The following is a 16,473-nucleotide window of genomic DNA, read 5'->3' as shown; positions in this document are numbered from 1 at the left end:
GATAAACCCGGAATACTTACTTGGTTTCACACTTTCTGCCAGATGGGCAGAAGTGCTGTAAGACAGCAGCAGCTTATGAACATTTGAGGACGTGGAGTTGGTGGTCAGGGCACTGGGGGCGGCCTGCAGCTGCCAGAGCAGCCTCTTTCCACAGTGGGGAGGAAGGAGGTGAGGAAAGGGAGGGGAAACAGGATACAGAGAGCAAGGAGAGAACCAAAGGGACTCATTAGGGGAGAGCTCTCTCCAGGGGGTGGGGTGGGGGACCCTTGCTGGCATTTTGGGTGGAACAATCCTTTGTTGGGCTTTCCAGGTGGTTGGTGATAAAGAATCCACCTGACAATGCAGGAGTTGCAGAAGACAAGGGTTCGTTCGATCCCTGGGTCAGGAAGATTCCCCTGGAGAAGGGAATGGCAACCCACTCTAGTATTCTTGCCTGGGAAATCCCATGGACAGAGGAGCCTGGCAGGCTGCAGTCCATGGGGTCACAAAGAGTCGGACACAACTGAACGACTCGGCATAAGCACGATGTATTTTGGAATGCACATTTAAGGTTAACTTAATATATGGAGATGACACAAACCCATGAGAGTGACCCTCTTGTTACTAATCCTCTGCACTGCAGGACATTCAGCATCCTTGGTCCCCAGGTCCTAAATTCCTGTGGTGTCCCTACCACTTCACCGTGAGACCAAACCTACCCCCATATGTTCTTGAAAGTCTCCTGGGAATGGAATCCAGTGGCTGCTGCCCTAATACCCACACCAAGTCCCCAGGCCTGGCAGCGCCCGTCCAGCTCTTCCCTAGCTTGGATGCTGGCCCTAAGCTGGGTTCTTTGATTTTCTATTAGCTGTTTTAAGTCCCACAACACACAAGTTTTCATGACTTGTTAACATGAAGAGAGCCCCTGCTACATGCCAGGAGCTGTTCTAAACATCTTACATACAGCCACTCATTTAATCCTCACAGCCACCAATGAAGTGGGCACCATGACCAAGGTCACTGCTATCTGACAGATGAGGAAACCGAGCCTGATTAGGCTGCAGGTCTTGCTTGTAAGTAGAGGGGCCTCGCTTGGAAGCAGTCTCCTGAGTCTAGTGAGGTTATGACCAGTGTCTGTGGCTTCCCAGTTTACCCTGAAGGTGGTCTGCTTCCCCTCTGCCCAGATGCTGCCCCCACACCGCCACTCAGCTTTAGGCCTCGGCACAGACAGACACACGCCTCCCCACGAAGCCCTGCCCCTCCTCACCACCCTCCCCTAACCCAGGACCTGTGTTCCACACGTTCATATGCTCTCTGTTGTTGGTTAGCTGCTCAGCCATGTCCGATTCTTTTTGCGACCCCATAGACTGTAGCCCACCAGGCTCTTCTGTTCATGGGACTCTCCAGACAAGAATATTGGAGTGGGTTGCCATTCCCTTCCCCAGAGGATCATCCCAATCCAGGGATCGAACCTGTGCCTCCTGCATTGGCAGGTGGATTCTTTACCACTGAGCCACCAGTGAAACCCTCACATGCTCTCCGAGCTCCCTGTATTTCTCCTTGATGGTGTCTCTCAACATTGGCGCTGGTGAAGTTATCTGTTGAGGGTCTGAGTCTTTCGCCTCCCCTCCCGACTGTCAATTCCATGAAGGCAGGGACTTGCTTAATGATGCACCTGTGTTTGGTGGCTCAGATCTGGCCCTTGGAAATACTAGACGAGTAACAAATCAACCACTTTTTTAAAAATTCACATTTAAAACTAGGACAGCAAAACACTGGCTGTTAAAACCAAAACCAGGGTGAAGGGGTGGCCTAGAATCGAGGGAGGCAACGAGACCAACAGCGTCACTTGAGTATTTCAGTGGTGGAGCTGAGAAGGCAGGGATGCACCCCTGGGTGCTGCAGCGGCAGGAGGGGAGTCTGTGACGGTACCATTGTGGTATGAACTCAAAAGTAAGCAACAAAATAAGTACTGGGGAAATGAAGGCATGAAAGTAAACAAACTCCTCCTTCCAGAATTTCAAGCTTTCTACTCCTGTGCTCACTTTCTGTCCTCATGACAGTAGGGTTAATTAAGAGCACAGGTCAGAACCACACCTTCTGTGTTTAAATCCCATCCCTGCCATGAATAAACAACTATATTCTCTCAGGCACGGGCCAATTAACCCCTGTGCATCAGGAAAATGGGGACACAGCAGGATTCAGCTCATAAGATGGTTGTCAAATGAGCTCACTCATGAACTCAAGGCACAGGTAAGCACTTGGTGAAAACTAGCTGTAACCATCATCAGGATCAGCATCAACTGCTCTTTGGCCCTACGACCGAGACAATGGGCCAAACGTGACCTGCAATTTCCTACCCTTGACGCCTAAGCTGTCTGCTCTCTTTGTTGCCAAACTCCTTGGACTCGGAGCCAACAAATCAGTCCCTCTCCAGTCCTGTGTGATCTAAGACGAGTTCTGACACTTAAGATCAAGCATTCAATGTAACATCCACTTCAGCATTTGAGAAGCCAACCGCACATCTTCTGGTGCAGTCTAGAGGTACGGAGAGGTTGCATCAAATGTTTACCTCGCACATACTCAACAACGCACGACTCCTTCCTTCCTCCAAAGGACCAATCATTAAGGTGGGACAGGTGTCCAGCATTCCACTTCATGAGCATTCACTCTGGTGAATGTGAGAGGGGAGTCGAGCATACACTATTCCCTCAGGTAGGTTCAGCTAGCAGCTCACCACCCTGAGCAGTATTCCAGTGTCTCAAGACGCACATTTTCCTAAAACATGGCCTCTTGAGGCAAACCAGCTCCTTCAGGAGGCACTTGTCAGAAAGAAGAATGCATGTTCTGAACCTGGGCAAGAAATCGGCTATATGGGGTATAGTGTATTATTAACTTCCAGTTGTCCCGCAATACACCTTCTCTCTTTTCCCTTTAATAACTGAACTCCTTACATGTTAGCCAGACACATGGTTGATGGGAATGCAGACTACATTTCCCTGTCTCCCTTGCAGCTAGGTGTGGTCATGTGACTAAGTTTGGACCAACAGGACAGAAGTAGAAGAGCTGTACTTGATTTCTGGGTCATCTCATCGAAGTGTGATAGAATTCAGAAGCTCCATTAATTGAGAGGTAGAAGATTACCTCTTTTATTTTCACTAGCTTCTAACCAAAATTCAGCATTTCCTTCCATTATGAACACAGGCAAACCACAGTCGTTTTCACAATACCTGCGAATTTGTCACCTACAATAGAAATCACAGGGTTTTTTTTTTTTTTTTTAACCACACTACAGTTCTTACAAACATCTCAAAACAGTATCGATGTCTTCTGGTACTTTAAAATCATGTAGCTATTGGCCCTGTCATTGGGTTTTGCCACACTATATCACAAATTTGTTATCTTCCTATTTCAAAAATTTTATTTTGGGACTTCCCTGGCAGTCCAGTGGTTAAGACTCCATGCTTCCACTGCAGGGGGCACAGGTTCTATCATTGGTCGGGGAACTAAGTTCCCATATGCCTCTTGGCCAAAACACCACAACATAAAAGAGAAACAATATTATAACAAATTCAATAAATATCTTAAAAATGGTACACATTAAAAAAACTCTTTTTAAATGAAACAGCAAATTTTATGGTGTGTAAATTCTGTCTCAAAACAGAAGCAACTGGTGCTTTAAGAAGAAGGGGAGGTGCCCTTTTTCTTATATCCTCCCTTCCCGTGGGCTGGAAGGCACACATGGTGACGGTGGGGAGTCATTCTGGACCATGCAGAGGAGGACAACATCCCAGGAATGGGGCGCAACAAACTGGCAGGAGCCTGGCTCCTTGAGACTGTGGAGCTGCATCGTCAGTCCTGGGCTGCTCACTCTCAAATGTTTCAGGAAAGAGAAATCAATTGCTCCCTCACTGATGCCACTGTTATTCTGGGTCTGTTACAGCAGCCAAACCCATATTCAACTAATACCCAACATCTTTTTTCTCTTTGCTTTTAATTTTTAAATTATGAAAGTATGATAACACATTTACAGGAGACTTGGAAAATACAGAACAAAGTTACATACAGTTCCACTATATATTATAATTACTTTTTAAGTAGATGAATTAAAAATTTTTAGTTGGTGTTTCAATATCAAACTCTCAAAAATTAATAGAATGAATATACAGAAAATTATATATATCTGAAAAGCACCATGAACCAATTCAACATAATGAAGATTTATACAATTTTTACACAATAGTAGGATACAAATTCTATTCAAGTTCCCATAGACTATAAACTCAGAGACACTGGAACATATCCAGGGACATAAAACAAGGCGCAAAAATTTCACGGTCTAAAGGTATTGAAATCATACAGAGTCTGTTCTCTTGTCACTGTGGAATTTTGTTAGAAATCAATACCAAAAGATATTTGAAAATAACCCACACATTTTTAAGTGATACTAGACATCTTAAGAGGAAGTTCACGGTCATCTGAGCCTACAGTGCTTCTGCTTTACTCAATGACTGCCAAAGCTAACTCTGCCACGAGGCGCACTCCCCAACCTCAAGTGTCCCCACCCCTGCCTCTTGAAGGAGAGGAGGGTTCAGCCACCATGGCTGTCATGTCAGTTTGGTGACCTCTCCACTCTGCACTGAGAGGCTGTGGCTTTAGCAGAGAACAGAGCCACATGGGGAAAGTTTCCAAGTGCAGGAGCCTCCATGGCCTGCAGAGATTCAGGACAATGTAGCCAAGTGTTAAAATGCCTGACCTTAGCTTCTCCCTCTCTGGCCTCCTCAGATACAAGATGACTAAGAAGCTAATTAAAAATGTGTGTTCCTCGTCCTTCTCTAGTTAATGTGGTGAAGTTTTTATTGTTAGGAGATGGACCATCTCAATTGGCCCCAAGACTCCAAAAAGAAGGTCACTTTGGGTATCATTTAATACCCAGAGGCCTATAAAAAATACAGCTGAGGCAGGCATTTCATTTAATCTACTAGTAAAACTTTCACTCTGAAATTTCACTGCCAGGGTTTAAAAAACTTCCGGTCAGTCACTGTTTCCTGCCCTAGTTCAATGACAGGTTAATCATAATTTTAAATGACTAAACCTTTCCACTTCCACCACATTCATTTAAAAAAGATTTTTTTTAAGCACCTAGCATGTACTGCAGATGCAACGCGAGGAAATAAAAACAGGCCTGGGCATGACCTGCTGGGGTTTACAGCCCAGTGGAGAAGACAGGCATTAAACATGTGAAGGCAAATATAAAGTATAATTAAATATTATGATAACTGCTCTGAAGGTTTGCCAGGCGAGGATAACAGGGGGCCTAGTTTAGAATCAGGATGGTCCAGGAGAGACTCTTAGAAGCCTTGCTGTTTAAACTGCAATCTTCGGGATGAAAACCAAGACTAGGAGAAAAGCCATCAGGAAAAGCATTTCACGGACAAGGAAGCGCACGAACAAAGGCTCTGAGGTCGGAAAAGCCTGGCTTGTTTGAGAAACTAAATCAAATACTGGCTCATATACTGTGAGTGAGGTCGGCAGCGGCTGTATTGCGGGCATGATAAGGATTTTTTTTTTTTTTTTTGGCCATACCATGCAGCATGAGGGGGTCTTAGTTCCCTGACCAGGGAACAAACCCACGCCCCTGCAGTGGAAATGAGAAATCTTAACCGCTGGAACGCCAGGGAAGTCCTGGCCATGAAAAGGATCTCTAAAAGTTATTGTTGGTACAGGAGTAAATTAGTAGGTAATTGTTCTTTGTCCCCACTGGCAGCCACTGTCTCTTTTCCCACAAAGCACCTTATCTGCACTTGGAGCCCATATTGCCCCCACTTGCAGGCCAGGAGATGTCAGTGGGGTTCCAGCCCTGATCCAGGACTAAGTCCATCAAGGCATCCCACCTTCCCCAGGTCATACTGAAGGTAATACTTGCACACATGACCTCTGCTGGCTCACAGTGAACTTCAGAACTTTTGTAGAAATTCCCACACGCCAAAAAAAAAAAAAAGGCTTAAGAAAGCTCTTTTTCCGCTGGACTTGAGCCTCATAGTTTGAGGCTGGAGTTGTTGCAATCATAACTATCAGAGAACAACCAATTTAAGACTGGAACTGTGATAAATATATATTTGGTCTTTGTCCCCAGTTGCTGACACAGAGCTTCTAAAACCCTTGGAATTTCCTGAATGACAGGGGTGAGCGGAACATCTTGCTGTGTGTAACGATACCTGAGTTTATGCTCACAAAGTGACTCTTGACTGAGAGGCCCCTGAGAGCTTCAGGATGGGGGCCGGTCACACTAGAAAGACCAAGGCATCCTCAAAGGGTTGTTAACTGCCGCCTCAACCCTCGACCTACAGGAAAGGATGGGGGCTGGAGGTTGAGATAACCACCAAAGGCCAGTGATTTCATCAACTGCACTTACATACTGAGATCTCCATCAAATCCTAAACAACGGGTTGGGAGAGTGTCCAGGCTGGTGAGCAGGTGGAGGCGCGGGGAGTGTGGCGCCGGGAGCCGTGGAAGCTCTGCGGCCCTGCTCCCACACTCCACCCTGTGCACCCTTTCCACTGGGCTCATTCTGTGCTGCATCCTTTATCATAAACCAGTAAAGCAAGTAAGGTGTTTTCCAGTCTTCTGTGAGCTGTTACAGCAAATTATCTTTATTTTAAAACAGGTTTTTGTTTTTTTTTTTAATTTTTGGTTGCACTGCGTCTTTCTTGCAGTGTGCAGGCTTCTCATGGCGGTGGCTTCTCTTGTTGAGGAGCACAGGCTCTAGGCACTTGGGCTTCAGGAGTTGTGTGGCAAATGGGCGCTAGAGCACAGGCTCAGTAGATGTGGCGCATGGGCTTGGCTGCTCCAAGGCACGTGGGATCTTCCCAGACCAGGGATCGAAGGCATGTCTCATCTGCATTGGCAGGTGGGTTCTTATTCACTGTGCCACCAGGGAAGTCCATCTAGAAAACAGTTAAGTTGGCCAAAAAGTTCGACTGGGTTTTTCCATAACATCTTGAGGAAAAACCTGAATGAACTTTTCAGCCAACTTAATATCAAACCTGAAACTCTCAATTTATAGGGTTTAACTATAAATTGGAGTCATTGGAACCCTCAATTTGTAGTCAGTTGGTGAGCAGGACAGTGGGCCACCCGGGCCTTGCACCTGGCATCAAAGTGGGGGCAACCTTGTGGAACTGAGCCCTTCACCTGTGGGGTCTGTGACAACTCAGCGTAGCTATTTTCAGAACTGGATTGAGTTGTGAGACACCTGGTTACTGTCCAGAGAGTTGAAGGACTGGATGTTATGAGGGAAACACCCACACATTTGGTGTCAGAACTGTTAAGAGTAAAAACAGCTCAGAGGAACCAACTGAGCGATCAAGGAGAAAAACTCAGTATTGGTGATAGCATAATCTGAGTTCTGGATTGAGTTGCATCTAAAGCATGAAGTTCGTGACATAATGAACTTCAATTATGTCATGCCAACTGACACAATACTGTAAAGCAACTACTGTACACTCCAATAAAAATTAATTAAAAAAATCATGTCATACCAACAATTTCTGAATTTCCTTAGGCCAGTTTGGATTGGGTTTTGTTTCTTGTAATCCTAATTTCCTGACTACTAGAAATGGGAAACCACTGGAGGGTTTATATATGTGGTATGATGTATGCTCAGTCACTTAGTTTTGTCTCTTTGTGACCCAATGGACTGTAGTCCACCAGGCTCCTCTGTCCATGAGATTTCCCAGGCAAGAATAATGGAGTGGGTAGCCGTTTCCTTCTCCAGAGGATCTTCCCAACCCACGGATCGAACCCACATCTCCTGCACAGACAGGCGGATCCTCTACCACTGTGCCACCGGGGAAGCATGTACAGGATATAACATGACTTTATCTCTATATTTGGAGAATGAATCAAGGAAGCCAGAATAGAAGCAGTGAGCCAATTAGGAGGCTACTTCAATAGTCTCACTGGAAGATGAGGTCACCAGAGCCTATTAACAAGACTAACATTTACTGGGCACTTAGGATGTGACAGGAACTGAGCCGAGTGCTTTAGTAACCTAACAATCCTAGTGCATGGGAAGTATTACCAGAGCTGCTTTTCTTCTGCTGTGAGTTGAATTGTGTCCCCTTCGAAACTCATACGCCAAAGTCCTAATCTTCAGCACCTGAGAATGGGACCTTATTTGGAGACAGAGCTGTTGTAGATGGAACCAATTATGTTAGAATAAAGTTATACTGGGCTTCTCTAGTGGCTCAGACGGTAAAGGATCTGCCTGCTAGTGCAGGAGATGTGGGTTTGATCCCTGGGTTGGGAAGATATCTGGAGAAGGAAATGGCAGCCCACTCCATTATTCTTGCCTGGAGAATTCCATGGACAGAGGAGCCTGGCGGGCCACAGTCCATGGGGTGGTAGAATAGGACGTGACTGAGCAACTAACACTTTGACTTCACAAAGTGACTCTGGAATTAGGTGGGCCCCTAACCCCGTGTGACTGGTGCCCTTAGAAGAAAGAGGACTTTGGACGCAGACATACCTGCAGGGAGAACACCATATACCACGTGAAAGTGAGGACAGAGCTCAAAATGATGCACCAGAAACCAGGGAATACCAAACACTGCCAGCAAACTGCCAGGAGCTAGGAGTGAGGCAAACAGTCTTCCTCGTGGCCCTCTGAAAGAACCGACCTTGCCAACACTTGGCTCTTGGACTTCTAGCCTCTAGATGATACATTTAGTTGTTTAAGCCACCCAGTTCATGGTACTTGGTTATGGCAGCTCCAGAAAACTAATACTGTGAAGAGGAACCTGAGGCCTGGAGGGGTGGGGTCACCGTCACCAAATGCCCCGGCTGGTGGGGGCGGTGCTGGATCTGTCCACTTCAGGAGGCCGTGTTTCCAACCACTGTTTTGTTCCTCAGGCCTGTGGAAACTGCTCCGTCCCCCTTCCCGGGGTCTAGAAATGGCCCTGATCCTCCCTGTGCCCCTGGTCTCTATCAGCATGACTGACATTGGCTTCCCCACGCCCCCAGGGCCTGGATGAGTTAGGAGAAGGGAAGATGGGCTGCAGAGAGGCAGGCCCCTGGGGGCTGCCCAGAAGTGGGGCAATCCCGGTCAGCATTCTGCACAGAAGTAAACACCAGAGAGGAGAGTGGAGGCATCGGATCAAAACCACCTCCCCACCCCAGATGGCTGGCACGGCAGCAGCCCCGAGAGCAGAGCCGACCCCAGATGGGCAGGGCGGAGGGAGGTGGGCCTCTGGCAGGAGTCATCCAGAAGACACGGCAATGCTCTCGGATCAGGAGTCCCCACCCCACCACCCCAAGACCCCGTCGCTCTCCACTCATGGAGGCAAAGAAGCTGTGTCCAAACCTGTCCTCGCCACTGTGAACAGGTCTCTGCAGAACACCCCTTGTGGAGTCCAAGCAGGTGGCATGTGTGGTTGGCAGGGGCCCACGGCCACCATGGCAAGCTGGGGAGGGCAGAGCCTGCCAGTTCCCTGCCATGAGGACTCCTCCTCCTGAGGGGCACTTCTTCAAATGGATCAGTGTTTCTGGACCAAGGCTGAAGTGGGCAGCATTAAAATCCAAGCAGAATTGAAAACCAATTAGCACTTATTTCGGGGGGAAAAACACTGAGCCGTGGATCACACAGCAGGGGAGCTGGGGGTGGGGGAGACACTCCGTGTCTAGACCAAATGGTACTAACAGCGGGAGTGGAGAGCGAGCCCAGCACACACCCGGGCCACAAAAAAATCAGGTGTTAAATCGCACACAGCTTGCTGTTTCTAATATACATGCTTCCCTTAAGTGCCCACCATGCACAAAGATCAGAAACGCGGCAGATCCTTTGGAGGTGGGCAGGAGAAGGCCACGTCCAGACATACTGAGGCACAGTCAAAGGCTGGGACCCTAAGATGAACCCTGGATTGACAGGGCCTGTTAGAGAAAGGCTGAAATGGCATTTGATGTCACCGGCACATCTGATGACACCGACATCAGAGACCATTCCAACTATAATTAAGGATTGGGAAATGCAGGAACGGAGGGGTGGGTGGGTAGGAGACAGTCTGCTGTTGTTTTCCTCAACTTTTTGTGGCAGAAAGTTATGAGGGAAATGTGAATCTAAATGTTTAAAACAGGACTGGTGGTCCAGTGATTGAGACTCTGCGCTCCCAGTGCAGGGGGCACGGGTTCAATCCCTGGTTGGGGGAAGATTCCACATGCCACATGGCCAAAAAAAGTTTAAAAATAAGAATTAAATGCTTAAAACAGAAACCATTAGAAATATAAGAATAGACAAAATCATAATGACTGTGGGAAACACACACACACTCCTTTCAGGAGAGTAACAATAGATAATGTGGCCAAATAATAAGGCTACAAAGAAGCTGAATAACATAAATTAGCAACTTGGTTTCTTTTTCTATTAGAGCATAGTTGATTAACAACGTACAGCAAAGTTATTCAGTTATCCATATACAAGAATCTATTCTTTTTCAAATTTTCTTCCATTTCTTCTGTTATCACAGAATATTGAGCAGTTCCCTGTGCTGGACAGTAGGTCCTTGTTGGTAGCAATTTGGTTTTAAAGGTTGATATAAAACTCTTTACCTGAAAGCAGATAAGATTCATTCTTTATAAAATATCCACTGATTATTCATAAAAACTGATCCTATGTTAAGAAAATTCTCAAATTCCCCCCAAAGAGAATTTTTCCTATCACAACACACTGACTCTAATGCATTTAAACTAGAAATAAACACAATTTTGGAAAGGGATAAAGAGAAATCTAACTTAGCGGTTCTAAACCTGGGGAGTGGGGGACTTCCCTGGTGGTCCAGTGGTTAAGAAACCCCCCTGCGATGTGGGAGATGAGGGCTCCACCCCTAGTTGGGAAACTAAACCCACTCTCCACAACTAGAGAGTCTGTGCACAGCAACGAAAGATCCTGCCTGATGCAGTGAAGACCTGAGGCAGCTGAATAAATAAATATAAAAATAAACACGCGAACAAACCTGGGGAGTTCAATCCTACATCCTGATGCCGAGACCTCAGCCCCAGAGAGTCTGATTTCATTGGATTGGGCATCTTATTTTTCAAAGTTCTCCAAGTTTATGTGATGATATTAAGCAATTACTATTCATTGTTTGAGCTGCAATAATGGCATTGTGGTTATGTTTTCAAAAAGTGACCTTCTCCTTTTAGAATTACATACTGAGATATCTGTGGCTTGGATATGATGTATAACACTTGTTTCAAACGAATGGTGGGGAGAAGCAGGCACAATCAGAATATTAATGAGGTGAGATTTGTCAGGACGAGATCATATATGCTGAACATGTTGGCAACTGTTCATGATAAAAGGTAAAATGTAAAATACAAATAAACAAAAAAACAATTTAAAAAGTTCTCCAATGGGTGGTCTAATGGCTAAGATTGCACACTCCCAATGCAGGGGACCCAGGTTCAACCCGTGGTCAGGGAACTTGATCCCATTGACACAACTAAGAGCTCTCATGGAGCAGCTGAGGATCCCGAGTGCACAGCTCAGCCCTGGGGCGGCCAAATAAAGAAAAGCATTTTAAAATAAATAAACAAACATTCTCCAATGGATCAAAAGGGGTAGCCAGGGTTTCATAATTGAAATCTGCAAAATTCACAAATACTTGTGGGTGTCTTAAGCTAAATAGGAAATCAAAAGTCAAAAGTGTCAATCAAACGTCTGGAATGGTGAAATGAGGAACTCAAAATTCTTTCTCCCAAAAACCAATTTAAAAAAATGGACAAAACTACTAAACACAAACATTTGAGGACACCAGAAATCACCCAAATGCATACCATAACCTAAGAAGCACTTATATAAGAAAAACTGCCGAACTCTGAGTAAGAATAGTGGAGGTATGTGGTATTTAACTTAGGTTACTCCCATCACATGCTCCATCTGCACTACAGTTTAACCAAAGCAGAGCAAGCCATGAAAACTTCACTGCTGGAGAGGCTGACCGAATCGGAGAGGGGCAAGGCAAAACCCCACACCCCTGGGCATTATTAAAACAGTAGCAGTCTCTTCTAAGTCACTTCAGTCGTGTCTGACTCTGTGCGACCCCATAGACGGCAGCCCACCAGGCTCCGCTATCTCTGGGATTCTCCAGGCAAGAACACTGGAGTGGGTTTCCATTTCCTTCTCCAATGCATGAAAGTGAAAAGTGAAAGTGAAGTCGCTCAGTTGTGTCCGACTCTTAGCGACCCCATGGACTGCAGCCTTCCAGGCTCCTCCGTCCATGGGATTTTCCAGGCAAGACTACTGGAGTGGGGTGCCATTGCCTTCTCCCAGTTGCAGTCTCAGTAGCAAACAAATGGGAGAGGCCATCATCACAGCTGGACTGTGGTTACAACCAGGCTGGAGCAAGCAATGGACCTGCAGACTAACCAGAACTTTCACAGGAAGATCCAGAGAATGAGACACTTATGCGGGGCCTGTAAGCTCCTGGGTATCCCTGCTGGTCTGGCAGAATGTATATTTATACAAGGCCATATGCAAGCTCCAGGGACACAAGAGAGGGCCTTCACTATCCACATATCCCTGGCTGAACATGAGCCCTTCAGACTATGCAAAGAAGATACCAGATGACCAGGCATAAAGCAGTAACAGAGGAAAATTCATAGACTGTTTAAACTTCTAAAATATTACCCGATCCACACAAAAGATTGTCTTACCGACTCAAGGATTTTCAGCACAACCTCTGATCAAGCATCAGCTGGCCACTAAACCACACTGAAGGCTTCCCTCGTGGCTCAGATGTAAAGAACCCGCCTGCCAAAGCAGGAGACATGGATTCGATCCCTGGCTCCAGATCCCCTAGCGAACGAAATGGCAATCCACTCCAGTAGTCTTGCCTGGGAAATCTCATGAACAGAGAAGCCTGGTGGGCTGCAGTCCACAGGGTCACCAGAGTCAGACACGACTTAGCGAATAAACCACCACCACCAAATCATTCTGAACCTAGGACAACCTCTAGTAAGTAAAGCTTATAATTAAGACCTTCTTTTTTTTTTTTTTTTAAAGAGCATGGGCATCAGTTTCTATACCATAGGAGAGAGAGACACCAAAGAATTGGCCCAGAAAAGTCATTCAATGAGTAAAAAGAACAAAACAACTTTAGAAAAACAATGATCTGTGGAAAAAGGGATCAGAATCCAGAATTGCTGCAATATACAATCTAAAATGTGCAGTTCTCAACAACAACAACAACAAAAAAGAATATGACATGCACAGGAACAGTAAGGTGTGACCCACACTCAGGAAAAGCAGCAGTTGTTAACAGGAACTGTCTTTGAGAGGGTTCAGAAGTTAGACTTAGCAAACAAAGACTTCATAGAGTTACTGTAAATAAGTTAACAACTAAAGGAAATTATGTTTAAGGATTTAAAAGTAGAGACAATAAAGAAATAATTAAAAAAAAGAAACTTTTAAAGTTGAAGTTTATAATAACTGCAAAGAAAAACGCACTTGAGGAGCTCAACAGATTTGAAATGGCAAAAGAAATAACCAGTGAGCTTTAAAGGTGGATCAACAAAACTTATCCAGTCTGAAACAGTAAAAAATGGGGGGAGAAATGAAGGAAGGACAATAACACAGGTATAATGAAAGCTCCAAGAGAGGAAGAAAGAGAAAAGGGAAGGAGAAAAAACAATCTTACCAAGTAATGGCCAAAAACATCTCAGATTTAATGAAAAACATCAGTCTACATGTCCAAGAAGCTGAACAAACTATATATAGGATAGCTAAAAAGACAGTCACACCTAGAAACACATAATCAAGCTGTTGAAATACAAAGACAAGGATAAAATCTTTAAAGTAGGAGGAAATAAACAGGTTATTATGCACAAGAAGCATCAAATCAATCAACAGCTCATTTCCCACCCGTTTTATGGTTTGTGTTTTTATATTCTTGATGGTGTTCTTTGAATCACATAAAATAGTTTATTTTTATTAAAATCCAATATATTTTTTCTTTTGTTACTTGTACTTTTGGAGTGATATTTAAGAAACGACTACCCTATCCCAAGGTCACAAAGACATACTCCTATATTTCCTTCTAGGAGTTTTACAGTTTTAGCTCTTACATTTGGGTCTATGATCTATTTTGAGGTAATTTTGTATATGGTGTGAGGTAAGAATCTAACTTTGTTCCTCTGCATGAAGAAAACCATTTGTTCCACCTACGGTATTTTTGCATTTCTCTGTGAGACTTAAATTTTTTACAGGGTTGAAATGATACAAAGAATGTTATTCCAACACACAGAATTAAATCAATAACCAACAACAGAAAGATATTTGATAAACCTCCAAATATTTGGATTAAATAAGACACTTTTAAATAACCCAGGAGTTAAAGAAGAAATCACAAGGAGAATTAGAAAATATTTTAAACTGAATAAAATAAAAACATATCAACATTTATGGAATGCAGTCAAATCAGTATTTATAAGGAAATTTATAGCTTTGCATGCCTATATTAGAAAATAAGAAAGAATTCAAGTCAATAATTTAAACTTTCACCTGAAGAAACTAAAAACAGATGAGCAGATTCCTCAAAAAATTAAAAATAGAACTACCATAAGATCCAGCAATTCCACTTCTGAGTATTTATCCAAAGAAAACAAAGACACTAACTCAAAAAGATATATGCACCCCCATGTTCATGCAGCCATTATTTACGAGAGCCAGATACAGAAACAACATAAATTTCCTTCAGTGGATGAATGGATGAAGAAAATGTGAGACAGGGCTTCCGGGGTGGCTCAGAGGTGAAGAATCCACTTGCCGATGCAGGAGAATCAGGTTTGATCCCTGATCTGGGAAAATTCCACATGTCACAGAGCAACTAAACCCATGTGTCACAACTATTGAGCCTGTGCTCTAGAGCCCAGAAGCCACAACTACTGAGTCCACATGCCCTAGAGCCCATGGTCCACAACAAGAGACCTCACAGAAATGAGAAGCCCGAGCACCACTAGACAGGAGCCCTGGCTTGCCGCGACTAGAGAAAAAGAAGCAATGAAGATCTAGCACAGACAGAAATAAATAGATAAACTTTAAAAAACAAAAATGTGATACACTCACAATGGAATATTATTCAATCCTAAAAAGAATAAAATCTTGCCATAGATGGGTCCTTGAAGGCATTATGCTAAGTGAAGTAAGTCAGAAAAAGACAAATACCATAAGATCTCACTTACATGAGGAACCTAAACAAACAAACAAAAAATAAGCTCAGATATAGAAAACAAACCGGGGGTTGCCAGAGGTGGGCAATGGGGATATGGTGGTCAAAAGACGCAAACTTCCATTTATAAAAGAAATAAGTCACGGGGATATAATATATAGCATGGTGACTATAGTTAATAATACTGCATTGCATTTGAAAATTACTAGGAGTAAATCTTAAAAGTTCTTATCACAAGAAAAAAATTTTTAACTATGTATGATAACAGATGCAACTAGACTTACTGTGGTGACCATTTCACAATACATATAAATAGTAATGGTTTGAAATCTGAAACTAACATAATGTTATATTGTCAATATAACTCAATTAAAAAACAAATCATATGAAATTAAAAACTGACAAAACAGAAAAGTCAGTTAAACTAAAAGTTAGTTCTTATGCTTGCTTTGGCTGCACATATACTTAAAGTTGGTTCTTAGTGAAAAGGTCAACAAAATGAACAAACTTTTAGCTAGACTAACCAAAAAGAGAGAGAAAAGAAAACATAAGGAGTGAAAAAAATCCCAACTTGGCAGAAATTAACAGGAATATAGGGGAATACTATGAACTTTTATGCCAACAAATTAGTCAACTTAGATGAAGAGGACAAAATCCTAAAAAAACACAAATTATCAAAACCTGTGTTAAAAAAAAAAAAAAGAATCTGACTAGACCTAACAAGAAAATGATTTTACAGAGGTAATTAAAAATGTTTCCATAAAAAAAAGTTCATCCCAGATGCTTTCACTGGTGAATTCTGTGAAAGGCTTACAGAAGATATAAAATCAATCCTTCATAAATTTCTAATAAATATATAGGAGGAGAGGATATTTCCAATTCATGCCATGGAACCAGTATTATCCTACTACCAAAGTTGGATAAGATCATAAAAAAGCAAACCAAGTACATACCATTATGACTCATGAATATGTACACCAAGTATTAGTCGCTCAGTCATGTCTGACTCTTTGCAACCCCATGAGCTGTAGCCTGCCAGGCTCCTCTGTCCATGGGATTCTCCAGGCAAGAATACTAGAGTGTGTAGTCATTCCCTTCTCCAGGGAATCTTCCCAACCCAGGGATCAAACCTGGGTCTTCTGCATTGCAGGCAGATTCTTTACTGTCTGAACCACTAAGGAAGCCCTCTGAGCCACCAGGGAAGCAGATACATACCAAAATCCTGAACAAATATTAGCAACTAAATCTAGCAACATGACCAAGAGGGATT

General features: G+C 43.8%; 1 protein-coding gene across 1 annotated transcript in view; it reads right to left on the bottom strand.

The window, feature by feature from the left end:
• The window catches only part of SIPA1L3 (signal induced proliferation associated 1 like 3), a 254,992-nt gene that overhangs the window by 197,414 nt on the left and 41,105 nt on the right, over positions 1-16,473 (bottom strand). The gene's annotated exons all lie outside the window — the stretch shown is intronic.

The sequence above is a fragment of the Bubalus kerabau genome, chromosome 17 (assembly GCF_029407905.1).
Source record: "Bubalus kerabau isolate K-KA32 ecotype Philippines breed swamp buffalo chromosome 17, PCC_UOA_SB_1v2, whole genome shotgun sequence".
NCBI classification, from domain to species: Eukaryota; Metazoa; Chordata; class Mammalia; order Artiodactyla; family Bovidae; genus Bubalus; species Bubalus kerabau.
Note: the sequence above shows the minus strand (reverse complement) of the source record. Positions and strands in the feature narration are given on the sequence as shown.